At 48.4% G+C, this 12,494-nt stretch overlaps 1 pseudogene; it reads left to right on the top strand.

The window, feature by feature from the left end:
• Positions 1-6,203: 6,203 nt before the first annotated feature.
• Positions 6,204-6,536, top strand: LOC108300660 (annotated as a pseudogene).
• The last annotated feature ends 5,958 nt before the right edge of the window (positions 6,537-12,494 follow it).

Raw genomic sequence — 12,494 nt, 5'->3', positions numbered from 1 at the left:
GCGGCTCTAAGGACTTGAAGAGATACATGTACATAGTATTTTCATGTGACTCCCCAAGTCAATTAATTCTTTTTTAAAGCATCTTTTGTTGCGGGGGGGGACACTGTGAATCCGAAATAACTAAAGTCTTCCATCGAATTATCCTGGAGATCTCTTTCCAAGAAAAGCCTTTAATTTCATCCTCCTTGATGTAATCCTACCCCAGCAGATGAAGTTTATCTTTTATTTTTTTATAAAAGATAAAAGTTTATTTTTTATATGAAAGTTTATCTTCTCTATTTCTTCAAATATTGTGTCTACTTCTGATTAGAAGTAGAATCTGAATAGAAGAGGGACTGGGAAGGCTGGGGTGGGGCAGCGCTGGCCATCACTGACTCACACCTCACCACACCCCATCTGCCGCTGTCTCTACCCCCACCAGTCCTTCCTCTAACACATCGCTTCCACCTGGAAGTTCTGATTCACCCAGCCAGCCGCCCACCCTCCTGCCAAACACACGGAGTTTCCACCACACCCTGGCACTCTGTTTGGAGCCAGGAGTAAGAAGGGAAGAGCACATAAGCCAGCTCTGACTTCTGCCCACCGAAACCCAGACCAAAATGCTTCCTCCACTGGAAAGATGAGCTATGCCCACTGAAAGGAGAGATAGAAAGATGCAGAGAAAGAGCCACAGAAGAGCTGACTAATCAGCATCTCAGATGTGAGAAGAGGCAACAACACTTGGAATCCCTAAACCAAAACAGAGCTCAGAAGGGCCAGTGAGTAAGTGACCAACTGCTACATCACATCATGGCCCAACTCTCTCCGCCTCCCCAGGCGCTGCTCTCCCTGCTGTCTGTTCCTTCTCTCTGTGTCCGCTCTCTGGACAGGTGCTCATTTGCCATTCCCTCCCTACTGCCTTTGCTCTGACCTCCCTCTTTTCCTCCTTTCCTTCTTTCCTGACACCTTTGACTGACCACCATATGAAATCTAAGTCTGTTTTTTTCTGAGATGGGGACTTGCTCTGTCACCCTGGCTGGAGTGCCGTGGTGCAATCTCAGCTCACTGCAACTGCCACTTCCTAGTTCAAGCAATTCTCCTGACATCCTCTAGAGTAGCTGGGACTACAGGTGCCTGCCACCATGCCCGGCTAATTTTTGTACTTTTAGTGGGAACAGGGTTTTGCCAGGTTGGCCAGGCTGGTCTCAAACGCCTGGCCTAAAGTGATCCACCCACCTTGGCCTCCCAAAGTGCTCGGATTGCAGGTGTGAGCCACTGTGCCTTAAGTCTCATTTTCACATGTTTATTTAAAATGAGGTCTTGTGATTGCTAGTCTGTAATTTTCATACCAGGTGCATTTCATCTTCTCTAGGTCTCTCTTAAATCTCTACCCCACCCCACCCCAAGATAACCAGATACATGAAGGTGTCTTTATTTGTGACTAGCTTTCTGTGCTTTCTTTCCTGGAGCGGCAGGCAGGGAGAGAAGCTGGAGGGCAGAAGGTGAGGCAGGAGCTGTTTCAAGCCCTGGAAGGAAGAAATGGGGTTCTACACTAATGGGGAATGAGGAAGGACAAGATTGAGAGCAATTCCCAGGGTGCCCCAGAGAATGCCCAGACTCCGCAGCAGGGTACAAGATGAAGTGTCTGTCCTGCAGTCATGTCCTGCAGAGGACTTCACCCAGCTCCCTTTCTTCCCCTGGTGCCAGCTGACTCCGGCCAGGGTGCTAGGAGAACAAGGGGTGGCCAGCAAGGAGGGGCAAGCAGGACAGCCCTCTAGGAGGACCTGCGGCCCTCAGAGTGCAGAGTGGCTATTGGACAAGGTGGAGGCCAACGGGGATGGGATGGCCACCAAAGACAAACTCAGCTACAGCCTAGCTTGGGGCCGGGACCTCTACATCCGCTAATGGAGGCCCTAACACTACCCAGATATTTCTGCCCCAGGGGACCCCATGGGGAAGGTCCAGAAAGGCCTGGACAGTTGCTCTTGGGCTCTCCATCGGGGTGGTCCCTGCAAACCCCAAGGGGCCCTCAAGAGCCCTTGGTGAGAGGTTGAAGCAGTCTGATGAGATGTTTGGATTTCAGCATAATTATTGCTATAACAATTTAATCACTTAAAAACACTATCTTGTGTTGCTCTAATGAAGAGAGAGGCTCTTCTCCATACTGTTTGTGCCATCTGTGAGCAATTTTCACATTAGCCTCTTAGAATGGCAAAATGAAGGCCAGGCAGTGATGCAGAGGGACAGGGTGGAAAGGGGAGGAGGAAGGGGGAGAGGGAAGAGGAGGAGGAAGGGGGAGAGGGAAGAGGAGGAGGAAGGGGAAAGTGGAGGAGGAAGGGAGAGGGGCCCAGAAGAGACAAGGTGCCACGGAGGGCAGCAGGGGCTCTGAGGGTCCCTAAATGGGGTGCAGGCCCTCTGTGTGTAGACCCCATGCTGCAGCCATGGAAGAGCCAGTGGCTGAAGATTTGGCCCTGTATTTGAGGGTGCCTCACTTTCTAATGGGAAGGAAGTTCCTAAATTTGTGACGAAAGTAAAGAAGGGCAAAATAGCCCAGGACAGTGATTTTCAAACTGTGGGTGACAATCCATAAGTCCACAAAATCAATTCAGTAGATAGTAATCAGTGTTTTTCTTTAATGAAATAGAAGAGAATGGAAAATAACAAATGTCATTTCCTACTGAAAGAAATCAGGGTGACTTGGAGGAATTCCAGGTTGGGAGTAAGGAGTACACAAGCCTGTGACGTCTTGTGTCAGAGAGCATGGGCTTGTTCACAGACCAATGGGGTCATGCCTAAAGACTACAGGGGGCCAGGCGCAGCGGCTCATACCTGTCATCCCAGCACTTTGGGAGGCCAAGGCGGAAGGATCACTTGAGTCCAGCAGGTCCAGACCAGCCTAGCCGACATAACAAGACCCCATACTCTACAAAAAATAAAAAATTAGCTGGTCATGGTGGCGCATGCCTGTAGCCCGAGCTACTTGGAGACTGAGTGGGGAGGATCACCTGAGCCCAGGAGGATAAGGTGCAGTGAGCCATGATCACACCACCACACTCCAGCCTGAGCAACACAGCAAGACCCTGTCTGAAAAACAAAATAAAATTTATAAGAGTACAGGGGTGGCCAGGCGTGGTGGCTCACGCCTGTAATGCCATCGTTTTGGGAAGCCAAGGCAGGTGGATCACAAGGTCAAGAGATTGAGACCATCCAGGCTAACATGGTGAAAGCCCGTCTCTACTAAAATATACAAAAAATTAGCCGGGCATGGTGGTGCACACCTGTAGTTCTAGCTACTCGGGAGGCTGAGGCAGGAGAATTGCTTGAACCCAGGAGGCGGAGGTTGCAGCGAGCCAAAATTGCGCCATTGCATGCCAGCTTGGCACCTGGTGACACAGTGAGACTCTGTCTCAAAAAAAAGAGTACAGTGGCTGGCTTCAAGGACAATTTGAGGTGCAAAAAGAGTAGTTAGGAGAACTGACTGAAATACACCGAATATGTCAAAATTCACAAGTCCATAACTGTAGCGGGTTAAAAGGCAGCCCCCATGACCTAACTCCCAGAACCTGTGGATGTTACCTTGCATGGCAAAAGAAGTGATTAAGTCAAAGGATCTAGAGAGGAGGAGCACACTGGTTATCACAGGGACCCTAAGTGCACCACATGTACCCTTATGACAGACAGAGAAGAGAAGGGGCAGCATGACCACAGAGGCAGAGACTGCAGCAAGGACCAGCCAAAGCCACCAGATGCTGGGAGAGGCACAGAACCCATTCTCCCTGGAGCCCTTGGAGGGAGCACGGCCCTGCTGACAACTTGATTTCGGACCTCTGGCCTCCAGAATTGTGAAAGAATAAATATCTGCTATTTTAAGCCACCCGATTGCTGGTCATTTGTTACTGCAGCCACAGGAAACTAATACAATAATGACACTCACAAAACAGAAAGCCAAGAGCAAGGAAAATGAGAACTACCAGGCGTGCAGGACAGAGCGTTTCCATTTGATATGCATATATCTGTGGACAATCTGGGTTGGGCTTGGAAAAGTATGTCTTGCTGTGAGTCTTGCTCAAGAAAATGAGAAAAGTCTGCCCAGTGGTTAAAGGAATGGCTTTGAAGTCAAACTACCCAGACAGGTGTCTCACTTCTGCCCTCTAAAGGCAGTGGGATCTGGGGCAAGTCACTTACCCTCTCTAGGCTTCTTGTCTTTGAAAAATGGGGTTAATAATGGTACCTAATCCATGAGGTTGTTGAGAAGATTAAATGGACCACATCCCAGTGCTGGTGGTGGCTGCACATTTATCACAGTTAAAAATAGTAATAAGGCCAGGTGCGGTGCCTCACGCCTATAATCCCAGCACTTTGGGAGGCCGCCAAGATGGGTGGGTCACCTGAGGTCAGGAGTTCAAGATCAGCCTGGCCAACATGGCAAAACCCCATCTCTACTAAAAACACAAAAATTAACCTGATGTGGTAGCATGGGCCTGTAGTCTCAGCTACTCAGGAGACTGAGGCAAGAGAATGGCTTGAACCTGGGAGGTGGAGGTTGCAGTGAGCTGAGATTGTACCACTGCACTCCAGCCTGGGGGAAATAAAATTTGAAATAATAATAATAATAATAATAAAGGACATACATAAAGACAAGCACAAGCTATACCCCATACCCATGTCAATTATTACAAAGGCCCCTTGTCCTGCCACTGCAGCTGAGAAGTCTCTAGGAATGGCAGCATGTCAGAACTGACTAAAGTCATGCAGTCAAGTGCCTTCACTTTAGAGAGGAAGAGAATAAAGCCCAAAGAACAATGACCGGCAAGTTTATATAATTAGCACATGTCCGAGATAAGACTAGACTCCATCTTGGAACTCCCAGTCTAAGGCAAAGGCACACTAACCCAACACCCATAGCCTTTCATCTGCCCCCGAGGATGCCAGGACCACCACTTCTTCTGGGTTCTGATGGCCCAGACCCTCCCTCGCCCCACTGCCTGGGCTCTGGAGAAGTCTTCTTTGTGTCCACCTCACAGAAAATCCTTTAGCTGCAATATCCATTGATGATCTGGGAGGGGGTTTCTGTTACAATGAGTTTCCTTGCATAAACAAGCTTACACTATCCTGTTATTATCTGTTCAAGTCACTCAGATATTTCTCCCTGACAGCTCCAAGTGCCTGATCCCCTGATCCCCTCTAGCATGGGGGCTTACAGGCCTCCAAACTCAGCTGAACAGAGAAAATGGACTGTGTGAAAGGCTTAACTAAGGAGACGGTTGTCAAGATCATCTACCAACCCTGCAGACTCACCGTGCCCACCCCAAGCGGCCTTCCTGACCTCACCCAAGACTCGGCATGATCGTGTTCCTTTCTTACTTCACAGGGACTTTGAGCTTGGGGTTTGCAACAAGCTGTGACCAGGGTACATGAGTCCTTGTTCTCAGCACTGAACCACTCATCCCCGAAGATCAAATAATGGCTGAGGATATAGGTTTTGAAGTCTGGCTGATTTGGGGTTAGAATTAGGGCGTTTCTACTTTGTTGCTGCATGAAAGTGGGCAAGTGACGTAACTGCTCTCCGAGCCTTATGAGTAAGAGGGGGGTAATGATAGCTACTTGACTGGATGGTTTTAAGGATTGAATGAGATCATATTGCGAAGGGCTGAGTACAATACCCGGCACATCATGCATGCCCAATAAATAGTGGCTGGTAGTCGCTGAGGAAATAATAGCGGCAGTAAGTACGAGTAATAATACTACAATACCTGACACGTGATTGGAGCTATCAATAAATATTTATTTAAAAAATTAAACCAGAACTTTTCCACAAGGCTATAAACATCTACATTAAAAGCTTTCCCAGGCCAGGTGTAGTGGCTCATGACTGTAATCCCAGCACTTTTGGAGGCCAATGCAGGAAGATCCCTTGAGCCCAGGAGGTGGAGACCAGCCTGGACAACATAGGGAGACCCCATCTGTATTAGGCTGTTCTTGTATTGCTATAAAGAAACACCTGAGGACAGGGAGGCAGCCAAGGGTGGGGGAGTGGCCCTGGAACAGGGCTGTAGCAGTACATGGGGACTGGGCTACAGTGGCTGAGGGGCAATACATGGGGACTGGGCTGTGGTGGCTCCAGACAAGGGAGTCTCGAGCTAGGGGGGAAACAGAACTCAGAGAAACGGCTAAAGATCCTGGGGAAGCAAAGTAGAATTTCATAAGAACAAAATGGAGGGCAGGAAGAAAACCGTGGTGGCTGTGAAGGCCCTGATACCATGTATGTCAAATTGACATCATCTGATGGACATGAATTTACTGTAAAAAGAGAATATGCATTAACATCAGGTATAATAAAGCCATGTGGAGTGGCCCAGGCCAATTTTACTGAGAATGAAACCAATGAGGTCAGTTTGAGAGAGACACCTTAACATGGGCTATCAAAAGTATGCACGTATTTTACATACAAGGTTCACTACACTAACAGCTCCAAGATTCCCAGACTCCCAATTGCACCTAAAATTGCACTAGAACTGCTGATGGCTGCAAACTTCCTAGATTGTCTAATAAAATAAATTATAATACACTGTTAACTCTTTTCAGTATTAAAAAAAAAAAACCTGAGACTGGGTAATTTATGATGAAAAGAGATTTAATTAGCTCACAGTTCTGCAGGCTGTACAGGAAGCACGGCAGTAGCTGCTTCTGGGGAGGCCTCAGGAGACTTACAATCACGGCCAAAGGCAAAGGAGCAGCAAGCACTTCCCATGGCCGGAGCAGGAGGAAGAGTGCGGGAGGTGCCACACGCTTTTAAACAACCAGATCTCATGAGAACTCACTATCACAAGAACAGCACCAAGAGGGAAATCTGCCTCCATGATCCAATCACCTCCCACCAGGTCCCCCCTCCAACACTGGGTATTACAATTCCACATGGGATTTGGGTGGACACATAGCTTCAAACCATATCATTTCACCCCTGGCCCCTCTCAAATCTCATGGCCCTTCTCACATTGGAAAATGCAATCATGCCTTCCCAACAGTCCCCCAAAGTCTTAACTCATTCCAGCATTAACTCAAAAGTCCAAAGTCCAAAGTCTCATTCAAGACAAGGGAAGTCCCTTCTGCCTGTGAGCCTGTAAAATGAAAAACAAGTTAGTTACTTCCAAGATGCAATGGGGGTATCGGCATTAGGCAAAAACTCCCATTCCAAAAGGGAGAAATAAGCCAAAAGAAAGGGGCTATAGGCCCCACGCAGGTACAAAACCCAGCAGGGCAGTCATTAAATCTTAAATCTCCAAAATAATCTTTGACTTCATTTCTCACATCTAGGGAATACTAGTGCAAGGGGTGGGCTCATAAGGCCTTAAGCAGCTCTGCCCCTGTGGCTCTGCAGGGTTCAGCCCCCACAGTGGATTTCAAGGGCTAGCATTGAGTGCCTGCAGCTTTTCCAGGCATGAGGTACAAGATGCTGGTGGATCTACCATTCTGGAGTCTGGAGGATGGTGACCCTCTTCTCACAGCTTCACTAGGTAGTACCCCAGTAGGGACCCTGTGTAGGGGCTCCAACCTCACACTTCCCCTTCGCACTGCCCTAGTAGAGGTTCTCAATGAGGGCTCCGCCCCTGCAGCAAGCTTCTCCCTGGACAAATAGGCTTTTCCATACATCCTCCAAAATCCAGGCACAGGCTCCCAAATCTCAACTCTTATACTCTGTGCACCCACCAGCTTACCACCACATGGAAGCCACCAAGGCTTATGGCTTGAGCCTTCTGAAACTGTGGCCCAAGCTATACCTGGGCCCCTTTGAGCCTCGCCTGGAGCTGGAATGTGGGCTGTGTGGAACAGTGCCCTGAGGTTGTGCAAGGCAGCAGGGCCCCAGGCCTGGTCCATGACACCATTATGTCCTCCTAGCCTCTGGGCCTACGATTGGAGGAGCTGACACAAAGGTCTCTGAAATGCCTCAAGGACTTTTCCCCGCTGTTTTGGCTATCAGCACTTGGCCCTTTCTTACTTAAGCAAATTTCTGCAGCCTGTTTGAATTCCTCCCCTAAAAATGGGCTTTTCTTTTGTACCACATGGCCAGGCTGCAAACTTTCCAAACTTTCATGCTCTGCTTCTCTTTTAAATGTAAGTTCCAGCTTTAAGTCATTTCTTTACCCATACATATGAGCATAGGCATCAGAAGAAGTCAGGCAACATCTTAAATGCTTTGCTGCTTAGAAATTTCTTCCATCAGATACCCTAAATAATCACTCTCAAGATCAAAAGTTCTACAGATCCCTACAGCAAGGACACAAGGCAGCCACGCTCATTGCTAAGACATAGTAAAAGTAAACTTTACTCCAGTTCCCAGTAAGTTTGTCATCTCCATCTGACACATCCTCAGCCTGGCTATTTGTATTCATATCATTATCAGCATTTGGTTCACAACCATTCAAAAAGTCTCTGGAAAATTCCAAATTTTCCCTCACCATCCTGCCTTCTTCTGAGCCCTCCATACTTTTCCAACCTCTGCTTATTACCCAGTTCCAAAGTTGCTTCCACATTTTCAGGTATCTTTCTAGGAATACCCGACTCCTGATACCAATTTTTGGTATTAGTCCATTCTCACATTGCTATAAAGAAATACCTGAGACTGGGTAATTTATGATGAAAAGAGATGTAATTGGCTCACAGTTCTGCAGGCTATACAGGAAGCATAGTAGCATCTGTTTCTGGGGAAGCCTCAGAAAACTTACAGACATGGCCAAAGGCCAAGGAGGAGCAAGCATTTCACATGGCCGGAGCAGGAGGAAGAGTGAGAAAGTGCCACACACTTATAAATGACCAGATCGTATGAGAACTCATTCACTACCATGAGAACAGCACCAAGAAGGAAATCTACCTCCACTATCCAATCACCTCCATCCAGGCACCATTGATGCAAATGATACCACTGTCGCTACAAAAAATTTCAAAATTAGCCAGGTGTGGTGGCACATGTCTGTGGTCTTAGCCCCTCAGAAGGCTGAGATGGGAGGATCACTTGGGCCTGGGAGGTAGAGGCTACAGTGGGCTGAGATTATGCCATTGCACTCACAAGCCTGGGTGAAAGGGTTAGACCCCCATTATTCCTCTTAATCAGTTATTCATCCAACCATTATTTATTAAGCACTTACCAAGTGTCAGGTACCTAAGCTAGGTACTAAGAATACAATGGACAGCAAAGCAGACATAGCCCTGCTTTCACAGACTGATTGGGGTTCTTAACCTTAAACTTTTGTGAGACAAAAGACCATTTTGAGACTCTGGTTGAAGGTTTTATGTTCTTGCCTAGGGAAACACATATCACTACATACATGTAACACTTTGCTAACATTCATGGGGCTCAGAGAAAGTTCCCCAGGAGAACCCCTGCTCTAAGTGAACTTTTTGCTCCAGTCACACCTGTCCACTGCCATCCTAGAACCCTCTTTGACCATTCTAGCACAGGCTAGAGGGGACTTTAAGAAACCCCAAAGCAAAAGCCCAATAAAAACTGCTTGATGCACAGGGGTACTGGAATCACTTGCACAGGTAATTGTAGTGTATTATAAGCTTGTTTGGTGCCAGGAAAAAGCTCACTTGTTCATTGCCTCAGACAAAAGGGGTATCTCATAAAATCTGAGTAGCCCACTCCCATATCTGAGGTGTGCTGCCTCAAGGTCCTGACATGGTTTCATGTGCCAGTCTTTGGTTTTCCAACACCTTTGGAGGAGTCTGGTGCCTCATGCACACCCATCTTCAATCCCTCTGCTGTCCCCTCAACATTCTGCCTCCCTTCCTGGCCACCATGGCCAAACCACTTTGGCCATGAGACACTGTAGGGCCAACTTCCTATTCCATCCATCCTGGCTGACTAGCTTAGGGTCAAATCTTACAGACCAAAGTATCCAGATTCCATCTGAAGATAATGGGTCCTCGAGGAACATGTCTGTCATGGACAAATTTGAAAGAGCAATCCAATAGGCTCTTCCTCAGGACCTTTTATGAAAGCTCCATTCTCCACTGCTGCCTTTATGACTGAGCTCCAGCTAAGGTGCACCTGGGGATCTCTTAGTAAAGGGATTATTGACCCACAAGCCAAGAAGTCACAATCCATCATGGCCTGGCCCATTCCACAGGCCCCTCTGCTCCTGAGACTCCATGGCTCAAATATGGCTGAGTCCACAGCCCTCTTCCCCATCCCCACCATGCATCAATCCCCAAGTTCTTCCCTCTGCCCCCCGCCCCATCACCATGAATAGATAAGGGCAGGGATTTTCTGAAGTGCCTAGGACTGGCAGAATCCAAGGCCTTGGACTGATCTAATGCAATGGATCAGTGCTTGATCTGTCAGCCAGCAGACAGCTGAGTCCCAGAAGAGACAAGCCTCTGAAACCAGCTTGTAACCCTCTGCTCTGTAACCCAGTTCCTGCTTCTCCCCAACTCCTGGGATTTCAGGCCCAGAAAGGATACTAGAGCCCATGACTTATCAGATGAGGACACTAGGCCCAGAGAGAAGTAAGTACGAGGACACATATGCAATGAGTGAGACTTAAATCGAGATCTCCTGGCTCCTACTCCAGAGCTCTTCAGTTGTCAGATTAAAATGAAAACCGAGCACCCAGTTAAAGAAGACACTGGGGATTCCCCGCCCACAAGCTGCAATCAGAAAGCCTGATGGCAAAATCATGTACCAGGCCCTAGAGGCAGGAAGAGTGCCAGCTAGTCCCCATAGGTAAAATGCATTACTAAGAGATCTCTAGGGGCTCCCTGGGACAAAAAGAGTGACAAGCCAGAGCTGGCATGGCTGGGCTTCCTGGAATAGAGAAGAGGGCCAGAGCCCAGACAGCTGCCAGGCCCTGCCAGGCAGAGACAAATACATCAAAGGGCAAGGGGCTACAACACTCCTCAGCGTCCAACTGAGAGGCAGCTTCCATCCATCAAGACCCAAGTACCCTTCAATCTGTAGTCTTGGGGCATAATTAATGGGCTTTTAGTTGGACTGAATCTTATTTTTGGTGTCTACACACAGAAGGCCCACAGAAGTAGCCCACCCAACCTGCTCAATGCTTTGTGAAGTGCCATTTGGCAGAATCAAGCTCTCGGATCATGAGCGCAGCCAGGAAAGATGGTATGGTACTGGGTGAAGCTGCATAAACTCACTTAACTACTCTCTGCCTCAGTTGCCTCAAATGGAAAATAAGAATAACAACACCTACTTCATGGGATATCAAAAGGACCAAGATGAGATATGCAGAAAAAGCACTTAGCACGGTGCCTGACACAAAGGAAACCCATGATGAATGCATATTTGCTTATGGTTTTAATAAATCGGATCACCTCCGGTGTCCTCAATAAATAAAAATTGCAAAAATGCTCCTAGAACCTAGAGGGTAGCTGGCATGTACATGTGAGTGGGGTTATGGCCACAGGAGCTGCCTTCGCTGCAATGGCCAAGCCTGGGTCTGGGATGCAGTAGTTCAGATTGGCCAGGAGCAGCCGTGGGGCCGTGGTCACTTCTCTCACACTTGCTGATCTGGGAGCCTTACAGATGCAGTCACCTCTGGCTCACCCAAGAACTTTTGGGTGTCTGGGGCTCATGCAGCCCATGTACATGGGACAGGCCCTTAGTGCTAGACCCTAGCTAGTAGCTATGAGGACACCCTGCCCTCAGGAGGCTCTATACTCTCCCACTGTGCCCCAGTGGGGTTGGGCCCCAGGTGGCCACAGTTTGATGATCTTCTTTCCCTTCCTGTCTCACTTCTCCACTCTTCTATCAGGCAAATGAGTGGACTCTTTTAAACAACATAACCCCCTCTCTAAGTGGCTCCCAGGAACACCGACCACATAACCATTTGCACTTAATTCTGTCTTCACTTAGGGTCTGCTTCTGGGGGAGCCACGCCTACATGGTGGGCAGGCCAGTCACTGCACTGAGGGCCTGTCCCCATCACTGCCCGCAGGGAAGGCTCACAGAAGGAAGTGGGAGAGGATGCAGGCAGAGCTTACATATGCAGAGGGGAGGGAACAGAGGGGAGGGTGAACCACTTGATAACTTAAGGATAAGTCCAAACTCCTGGGAGAAAATAGATTGCCCATTGCTGAGTCAAAACAGAACAGCGTGTCTTTGAGTCCACAGATTCCCCATTTCAAGGCTATAGTGAGGCTGGCAACTTTGCCAGAAGGATTATCAGGACAATTGTAAATGCCTCAGCATCCTGAGACAGTGAGCAGGGCAGCATGCAGAAAGCTCACCCCACACCTGACACTGGGCTCTCAAATCCTTCCCTTCCCACAGAGCTCAGAGCTTTCCTGCCCCAGGACCTGGGGCCACCTTTCAACCAAGAATAGAATCAGCATTTCTGGGATGGAAATGCTGGGCATCTCCTCCAAGTCCCATCTGAGGCACGAATCCCTGCACATCATGTCTGCAGCACCTTCGAAGGGGGCATGAACAATGTGTGCATGTGCACACACGCAAACACGTGCACGCTCCGTGTGCTGCCCCGCATTCCTGGCCAATCCCC

The sequence above is a fragment of the Cebus imitator genome, unplaced genomic scaffold (genome assembly GCF_001604975.1).
Source record: "Cebus imitator isolate Cc_AM_T3 unplaced genomic scaffold, Cebus_imitator-1.0 Scaffold28, whole genome shotgun sequence".
Lineage (NCBI taxonomy): Eukaryota > Metazoa > Chordata > Mammalia > Primates > Cebidae > Cebus > Cebus imitator.
This window is presented reverse-complemented; position numbering and strand designations above follow the sequence as displayed.